This window comes from Capsicum annuum, unplaced genomic scaffold (genome assembly GCF_002878395.1).
Source record: "Capsicum annuum cultivar UCD-10X-F1 unplaced genomic scaffold, UCD10Xv1.1 ctg81572, whole genome shotgun sequence".
Lineage (NCBI taxonomy): Eukaryota > Viridiplantae > Streptophyta > Magnoliopsida > Solanales > Solanaceae > Capsicum > Capsicum annuum.
The window spans coordinates 1-10,145 of record NW_025892302.1 but is presented as its reverse complement, the minus strand read 5'-3'; the positions used below and the strand labels follow the sequence as shown (position 1 = coordinate 10,145).

At 29.8% G+C, this 10,145-nt stretch overlaps 1 long non-coding RNA gene across 5 annotated transcripts; it reads right to left on the bottom strand.

Annotated features, from left to right (window-relative positions):
- Nucleotides 1-386: 386 nt before the first annotated feature.
- LOC124895367 lies at nt 387-5,983 on the bottom strand. 5 transcript variants are annotated; one of them, XR_007051674.1, is made up of 4 exons: nt 5,559-5,979; nt 5,249-5,371; nt 4,553-4,860; nt 1,458-1,854 (listed from the first exon to the last, which is right to left on the bottom strand). It is a non-coding gene; the product is annotated as an uncharacterized LOC124895367 (long non-coding RNA). The 5 variants fall into 5 exon arrangements; XR_007051677.1 differs by having other exon boundaries at nt 5,781-5,979; XR_007051676.1 differs by having other exon boundaries at nt 4,553-4,794; nt 5,559-5,977.
- Between the last annotated feature and the right edge of the window lie 4,162 nt (nt 5,984-10,145).

Below are 10,145 nucleotides of genomic sequence, written 5' to 3'. Positions count from 1 at the left end.
ATCAAAGTATATTTGCAGTACATCTGATGAGGGTTGTTGAATTAGTTAAAGGAAAAAGCATAGGCCAATCAGAGGGGGCAACCACCCTCCAAGAACTCGTTCTCTTTCTGTGGGCCTCATTCTTCATAGTATAGGGGTATATTTGGCCTTTTTCCATTCTTTATACTGGACTGAACCTCTTATCTTCTATGCTTTTGCTGTTGCTTTGCTGAAAAAACAAGCAGGCAGGAGCTATGTAGTCACAGATAGAGAGACATAAAGAGATATTAATATATGTACACACACAAGAACCTCGTTCATATGCTAGGTTATTGATTAGAGCTAAGAAAAAAATCAGACATACCAGAGATGGCCAACCACCCTAAAAAAATTCATTTTTTCTCCAATTGTCTCATTTTGAGCCTACGTTTAGGCTGTAGATTTTGCTGTGTATGAACATGCAAAGCAAAAGCAACACATGACATGTCTGCAAGACACCTGTTTGCATATGGATGCCAAGATATGGGTTGGATTTTCTCAATGCAATTATGTAAATTATAACCCACAATGAAGCAGACCATCACCGCAACACACATATTCAAGTACTTGCACGCTTTACCCCTCTCTCGGTCATTTTTCAGATCAATCAAATAGAACACCTCATTTAGGCTCAGTACTCTTTAAAAAGCAGCTACCTTTGTACTTAGAGGGACATAAAAGTGGATATTTGTGATAATCAACTGTGCTAGTAAACAGAAGCAGTAAAAGAAAGAGCATATATAGTATATTGCCTTTTTCACCTAAATGGATGTTGATTAGAGAAACAAGAAATCATAATCATATCGGAGATGGTCAAACACCCTGAAACAAATAATGGTTGAAGGTATTTGTTATAAATATTTCTATCAAAGTACAGCTAACCTGTTTGGATTGGCTTATTTTAAGTGCTTTTAAGCCAAATGACTTAAAGCACTTCTATGAATTGGCTTATTCTAACTTATGTCTTGCCAAAAGTCAGAAGTCAATCCAAACAAGCTCTATATTTTTTGCAGATACGCTTAGCTTAAATTGATAGCTTGTCCATGAAATATTTTAGGCAGTAGCTTGGTAAAAGCAGTTCTGTACCAAAGGTATTTAAGCAATAAATTATCTTTATTTAGAACTATGTTCCCTTTCCATATCCAAGATCATCCTGTCTCTACCGGGAGTGGTGTACATCCTTCCTTGAGTTAACTTGGTGTAAAGCCCAAGTTATAATAGAAAATTAAGAACATCACCAGACACTAGGTTCTAGCACTATCCAAATTGTCAATTCTTATATTCTTCGCCTAAACCTTAAGTTTAGCATAGAACCTGTAATGCCCCGAAAATGGATCCCGAGACGTCACACGGTGCTTAGACTCACAAGTGATCCCAGGCTAACCCTTCTACTGGCATACTTACAAGCAACTGAATAAAATATATAAATCTGAATAAAATCAACGGAAACATAAAACTTTTCTGAACTTGATCAATACAAAACTGAATTTTCAAGATTACAACTCTGCTTATACAAAACAAAAAAACTGAAAACTGAAGTTTACATAACTGACTCTTACTGACATCTGTGAAGCCTCTACTATACTGACTATAGACAGCTAGAACGCGACCCCAGTTACCACTAATCAATACATAAGAATAAGAAAGTAAAGAACAATAGTAAATCTAACTGAAGTCCCCGAAATAGGAGGGCTCGTCATCTCGCTGATTGGAATCTGCAACTGTCCGAGTCTGAATGTGCATACTAAATCTTGTACCTACATTATGAGACAATGTAGCACATAGACGTATATGTGGATCAGTACTTTGAGGATGTAATGAGCATATGGGGGTGCGCTGCAATAAGTAAAACAATATCTTATAATCATCATAATTTATAAAATGATGCATGCTCAATGTAAATGACTCACATGGCTTGAGTAAGTCTGAAAGCTAAAGACCGTAAATTATGAATAGTAAAGCATGTAGTATAAATCTCGTGAGTCATTACACTTAGTTCTAAAATTTGTATTCTTTTCTCATTCTCAAATCTCATAAGCTAAATGAAGTCTGAAATCATTTCACACAATAAACACTTTATCTCAATTCTTTAAATCTGTAAACTGTTTAAGAGTGAGGGACATTTTTGGGAGTTTCTTCTAATCGACATAAACCATGTGAGCATTCTTCATGAAGTCCAACGTCTTACCCACGTTGGGGAGAGCTGTTCTACCCTTGCCATCGGAATAGAACCTTATCTTAAGTGATCACTATCTTAGCCCACTATGGGCAATCATAAACCTACGGTGGCACGTAGTTATGGGGCATGAGAGCTTGGAATCATACCCAACTCGGTGCTAAATACTACTCCCATACTTATTGCGTAGAACTTTAGGAAATCCACTTTAAAACAACACAAGTGTTTATGATGAAAACCAATTATACTTCTTTTTCTTTAAATCATAAACTGTATGAATAATGTGGATTCCTTATCTTAGCTTAGGATCAAAAGATCAAATCTTGCTTATCAAAGCATGCTAAAATATAAGCTTCTTGAAATATCAAAACTAAATCTTAGGGCTTAAAACTCATGCTTCAAACTCGTGTCAAAACATCTCAAAATTCATGCTTGATAACATACACATTTGTAAATCATCTTAAAATCTGAAAATTTCAGCAATGTGCATGAAAATATAAACAAAATCATAAAATTTATCTTCAAAAGCTCATAATCTTGTAAATGATGATAATAGGTGTGAATCCCAATTTTGAACTCATGTATAAACATTAAAAATCATGAAAAAATATCAGGCTCAATATGCTTCTTGAAAATACTTCAACATCATCAAAATAATAAGATCAAGAATCTCAATATCATGCTTAAACTCACTTTCGAAAATCTGAAAAATTACATTACACGCATAAATACATGAAAATAGTCATGCAATATTCAATCACTTGTAAACTCATAATTTTCAAATAATATAAATTGGGTATAAACCCTAATAAATTTCATGAAAAATCACATAAAAATTTAGTAATTCATAATTTAAAACAAGTTTCGGGCACAAGGACGAAAGGATTGTCCTTGTTGAAACCCCACATACCTTAGATGATGATCTTAGATGAGAAAGCTTGAATCTTGAATTTCCTAGGATGGATTGAATGTAAAAACTTAAACTTTTGAATCCTTAATGGTGTTCTTGAAGGTAGACACTTGAAGCTCTTGGCCTAGGGATCCTGAATCTTGAATCAATTTGGAAAAACCATGGTAGAATCTTGAGTTTCTTGAATATTGGGTTGACACCCTAAGGTGTGTTCTTGAGAGAATTTGAGAGAATGAGGGTATAATTTGGTGGTTGGGGGCTGAATCTCGTGTTATTGGGGATATTTAAGGGTGGGAAATGATCCAAATACCCCTCTTGGGCGCGGATCTTGATTGCAGAAAATTACACTGACGGGAATAGGCAGGGTGCCGCCTTGGTTATCGCCCTGGATTACTGCCTCTTACGAAAATGGCTATAATTTTTTGCTCAGGTATCGGATTTTTGCGAAATTGGTATCGTTGGAAAGGTAATTCGATTCTATACAATTTGATGGTTCTAAATATGCCAAAATACCACATATACATCAAGTTATGCTTGTTCAAAGATGACTCTTGCAAAATAAAATACTAAAACTTGATGGATTCAAAAGCTCTTAGCTTGCATTACCTTAAGTGACTCCTATGAACACGTTTAACACATCATAATCTCTCTTCTCACTAGGATACCCATTGTGAGTAATGTACTCAAATATGAATTACAAGATTAGAGGTTTCACACGTAGGAAAATGGTTCGTTTTCTAGTTTAGAAGTATACGGGGTATTACAGAACCACATTTTAAAAAATTTCAAATCATGTTTTTTAGTTCTTGGCAATCATGCCTTGCCATATATGGACTTTGATCAATGCAGTGTTAATTTTCATGCAGACTCTGAAGACACTTTCAAGTCTCTATTCAAGATTCGCAAATACCCTTCGTAATCCTTTTATAGATACTACTTCAAGTTGAATCTGGAGAGCAAATATTTGTGAGAAAGAAACGTTATACGAGAAATTAAAAGACATTCGTAGAACTGTAGTGCAAAAGAATTTACCAATCTATTTTCACGAATCTGATGTGTAACGCCATATGATGCCTCCTGATAGGTTATTTAGAGCATGGGCAGTCATTGGCACAACAATAGTCAATGATAAAATTGTAGCATAACCGTATGCAATTCCAACAAATGTGGCCCAGAAATTAGAATATTTCAGTTCCACTCTTCTTGAGCATCATAATTCAAGCGATGGATATAAACTTGGTCTTGAGACTTACATATTTCTTATACGATTCTAGTGAATGGACAAGAAAAAGGTACCAAGTTATATTGTGAAATATCATGTCACAAAGCACAATTGCATCTCATGATAGAAAAGAAAAAAGGAAATAATTGACTTGTATCTAGAAATTTACTCAGACATGATTAACTAAGGAAAACACCACAGTTCGAGCATAAGTTTGAACAAATACCAGGCAGCAAAGGAGTATTTCCGACCACTTTCCAAGTGTAATATCCCAAATATGAAAGTAACTGCCACAACACTCTGCCAATTGATGCCAAAAAGTGGTAGCAGTGCACCACAAAAGAAGCTCCCGCGTCAACAAATACCAAGCAGCAAAGGAGTATTTTCGACCACTTTCCTAGTGTAATATCCCAAATATGAAAGTAACTGCCACGACACTCTGCCAATTGATGCCAAAAAGTGGTAGCACTGCACCACAAAAGAAGCTCTTGCGTCATTGAGATACCCATACATGATACAAGCTTGTAATCAATTCTGAAATTTTGAAAATCAATTACTCATTTAGCAGTTCCAAGAAGTAACATAAGTGAGAAACACATCAAAAACTTCTATGCATACGTCACTAATGCCGGGAAGAAGTGATACCATTTTGGTTGATTGTTTCTTTTTTCCTCTTTCAAGTAGAATTTCTCATTGGTTGCACGGACTGTAGATGGGTTTACTTTATAGTTCGCCGATCTAATTTAACTTTTTTGTTGAGGAAACTTTGATATAAAATTATTACTATGAATATAAAATTATTACTATGAATCAAGGGTTCAGTTCAACTCTTATATGATAAAGACGACAGAAAGATACTATTCGTTAGCTACATTAAAAAAATTTCCTGAGCTAATTATCCATTGCTTGTATCAGAACTTACAGCTGGCTTAATTGCCGCCTGCTCTAATTCTACTCTTTTTCCTTGAGGACCTCCTCATTCTGCCTTTGCTACCTCGAATCTTTTCACTTCCTCACCCGTGAAACATTGAGGCACTATACACTCCTGATCATTCACCATGTAGAGCAACTATGAACCACTCTCTTTCAGCATTTCAAAAAATCATATGACCTTTAAATTAATTTTTTTTAACCACACATCCAATATATATACACAAAAATAGACAAACTTTAAGTGCAGGAACAAATACCAGAACACGGAGCAAGAAAGAAACAGGGAGGAGAACACTTACTGAATGTAATAAACGCAACAGAGGCTAGAAGATGAACAATTGCAGATAGTACCGAAGGAGAGGACGATTCGACGTAGTTATACAACTTCTTGAAACAAAAATATAACTTTTGTTTCTGTCTCTTTGAATGTACTCTCGATCACCCAATATGGAAAGAACCCCAAAAAGGCAATGACTGAAAAAGAATAAAAGGATTGAGCAAAAATTGAGATATGAACAAACCTGCAATTCTAATCTGCTGTAAAGATGAAGGGAATCAAAATAGTTCACTGATGGTGAATAAAATTGAAAGAACACCCTGAAACTTTGAAATTATGCAGGAGAGATGGTGATAATGGATGTTTCTAGATATGCGTAGTGTCTCTGGAAAAGTACAGGAGCGAGCAGAAGATTTTTTTTTTGGACCGAGTAAAATATCTATTCTCGTCTTGTGCTCAAGTGCATTTTTTTTTTTTTTTTTTAAAGATTAAGATATCTAAATATCAATGGATGTCTGAATGATTAAAATGTTGTTTCTAAATCTGAATATTGAATGATTAAGATTGTTTATTTTTTTAACATCTGAATATATATAATTTATTTATTTATAATAAATATGCAATTCAAATTTAAAAAGTAATAAAATATTATATTATATGAAAAATAGTTAGATAAAGTATTAACTTAAATAACAAACATTATTTGAGTGATAATTAAAATATTTAAAAATATAAATAAATTATGTTAAATATAGTCATTGAACTATCTAAATTATTAAAAAAAGATATATCGATTAAAAATTATTGTGATAAGATGTAATTATAAAATGAATTACTACAATAGTGAGAGAGTTTTGAGGTGTAATTTAAATTACTAGAATAGTTCAATATTTTTAATAATAAAGTGAGAGGAAAATAAATAATTGTCAAATGAGAGAGGAAAATAAATAATTCAATACGTGAATTTTTAGTATTATAATCCATTGCATTATAATTCATTTGATAATAAATTAAGTTATTTTAATTCATTTTACACGTATATAGAGAAGAAAATAACAAAATGAGAGAGTTTTGTGGGAATATATTAGTTTTAGAAAGAGTCTGAATAGTATTCAGACTCTTTTTCATATCTGACTGATTCAGAGGATTTCAGACACATTAAGAGGTAGTTTTTTTTTTTTAAAAAAAACAAATGTACTTAATGGACTAAAGTCTGAACTATTCAGATTCAGACCTCTATTAAGTGCAAACAAATGAGGCCTCACTCTTTTATATAGTAGAAATAAGGTTTTGGACAAGAGGAGAGAAAGTTCCTCTAAATATCAAAATTAAAAAAATATTTAAATAAAAATAAATTTTAAATATAATTTCTCTTTAAATTTAAATTACTTTTTTTTATTTGATTCAAGTATATAATTTAAATAAATAAGAAAAAAATGTATGATCATAAATTCTGAAATTATTACATAAAAAAAAAATTAAAAAGAACTTTTTCACAACCTTTTAAAGAAAAATAATGGGCCTCACTTCTTTAAAATATCACTAGATTTTTTAAAGGGAAAAATTCAGAAATAACATACTTATCCCCTTAATTACGAGTTTCATAGCAACAATTTTATAATTACATAATATAGCAAGTTGTATTTTGTATTTTTGCAAACTGTTGCTACAAAAATACAAATACATATGATTTTTACTGTCCTTATGATCGATATGTATTTTGTATTTTTGCAAACTGTTGCTACAAAAATATAAATACATACAAATACATATGCTACAAAATGTAATTTGATAAAAGTGTTGTTATTTTTTGTAATTTAATACTTAAGTATGCTACTTTATGGATTGTTTCCTTTTTCAAATTTTTTAAAGCATATTCATTAGAACTTTCTACATATTTTTTTTAAAAAAATTCTTCACTCTTTACATGATATACAATAAGTTTAAGTTGAACTTTTTGTTAATTGATAAATTTTCCCTTGATCGTCCTAGTTATGGCTCTTCTATATAATAATAATAATAATAATAATAATAATAATAATAATAATAATAATAATATATAATCTACTCCCTCCATTAAATTGCAATAAAGATATACCTAGCAATGGTCGAATGAAAAGAAATTGTAGTTGGCTATGGAGTTTCAAAATAATAGCCCCAAATCCTAAAAATGAAGATCAAAAGCTTACCAAAAAACAACAAAACCCTAGAAAAGTAAAAGAAGAAATTCCTTTTTTCTTTTTTCAGAAAGAACCGATGATTCTAGAGTTACGAGAAGTATATTAGCCAAATATAATGATTGTTTTGCCCTCAATAATGTGCTTATTTATCATGCTGCCCTTGGTCGTCTTAGCATTGCCTTTTCTATATAGTAGAAATAATAAATAAAATATATACTCTACTCCCTCCATTTCATAATAAGTGAATTATTGGAGTATTTTTTAGTATTCAAAATAAGCGAATGGTTCACAATTTAATGTAAATGTTGGAAGTTTTTCCAAATTTACCCTCCATTAAATGTGCATTGAGAGTGATGTATCATTTAAGACTTTAAAATTTGAAAAGAGTAAAAATAAAAAAACATGATAAATTTATGTCTTTATTTTTTCTCTCTTAACATGTGTGCCAAAATCTAACAATTCACTTATTATGAAACGAAGGGAGTATGATCTATAATTAAAAATCTATAATCTATAATCTATATCTATAATTGAACTTTTTCCCTTAATTAAAAATTTTTGCTTTAGACAAAATAGTCTTTTCACTATTTTTTTCCTAATATTTAAGATTTGAAAATTAATTAAATATATTTATGGTAAAATCTTTTCTTATTAGAAGTTATCAGAATTAGTGATTTTTTATAATATTTAAGTGTTGAAAATTAATTAAATATATTTATGACAAAATCTTTCCTTATTATAAGTCATCATAATTAATTACAACTAAATTTGATTTTAAGAAGATTTAAAAAATCTAGAAAAAAATATAAAAGCATTAGAATAAGAAAAATTTAAAAAGTACCAAATTTTAAAAGTTGTAAGTACGTAATATTATAAGAATGTAATCAATAATTTTATAAAAATTTGACTTTAAAAATAAGAAAATATTTTAAATATAGCAAAAAATAATAATAACCGTTCCATAAATATGGTTTAAATTGATGCGTCTCTCTTAGCCTCCAGCAGTAAGGGAAAGAGGTACTGCATGAAACGCAAAAGTGATGATCGATCAACCACTTGAAACTTTTGGTGGTAATATATATATATATATATATATATATATGCTTAAACTAAAATATATGTTTATGTTTACATTATTATATTAAAATACGAAGGATCTTTGAAAAGTCAGTTGAGCTTCTACATTTCACTAAAATCTCTACAATAGATAAAATCATTTAATTTTATATAATCAAACGTTATACGTGCGAGGCGCGTGCGGTTAAACTAAGAACTAAGAATGGGAAAAAGACATCACATGACCATTTTTAAAATAAATAGCCCAAGTTTGACATTTTGTCAAAAAATAGTCAGTTGGCTATTTTATTTCCACATGTCATTTCCTAATTTGGATCATTTTGGCCCATGTAATTTAGATACAGTTTATATACCATATTGATACAGTCCATATACAATACTGATACAGTTTTCAACTTAGGCCATTCAACCCTTTTCTAAAAATATTTTAATTTTTTTTCTACAAATTTTTTAACTGAAAAATATTCTGCTTTTTTTGTTGTTTAAAAATAATAATTAAATATAATTGTATAAAAACGATATAATTGATATATAGAATATGTATCCATATAATATATATGTATAGAAATTATGTAGTTTTATCAAACATGTATATGTATAAAATATATATGAAAAAAATGTATAGAAAGTGTATAAAAATTATATAATTATTGTATAAAATGCGTAAAAAAAAACTATACAATTATTGTATAAATTATGTATCAAAATTATAAAATTTTCGTATAGAATCTTTATATGTATAAGATATCTATAGAAACTGTATAAAATATGTTTAGAAACTGTATAGAACAAGCCAGCAAATTAAAATGGCTAGAAAATAAAATTTGAATTTTATGGTCATTTTCGTGGAATTAATTTCGGCTGAGTGGCCATTTGTGTCCTTTTCCCTATAAGAACTGGATTTTACTTACTTCTTCAAGCCCGATTGGGATTGTTGTTACAAAACTGCTTATTTGAGAATCACTTTTATAAAATAGGTTTTAAGAAAGATAATTTTGAAATAAACAGTTTGTATTTGTTAAATTCATTTGAAAAATATTTTTTATAAATAGATTGTGTTTAGATAATTTTTTCTCCAGAAGTGTTGTTTAAAACAAATGACCAAAAAGAATAGGTATAGTCCACTTTTACTACTAAAATCTATTTATAGAGGAAATTTATTTAAATATCTATTATAATATTTTTAATTAAATTTTTTTTTGTATTTAATTAAAAAGTACCTACTCTAAAATTTTCAATCAATATTTATATACTTAAATACATTAAAAAATATTAAATGATGATATATTACTTAAATAATTTAAATATTACTTAAAAAATAAAAAAATTATTCCATAAATTAAATCACTACA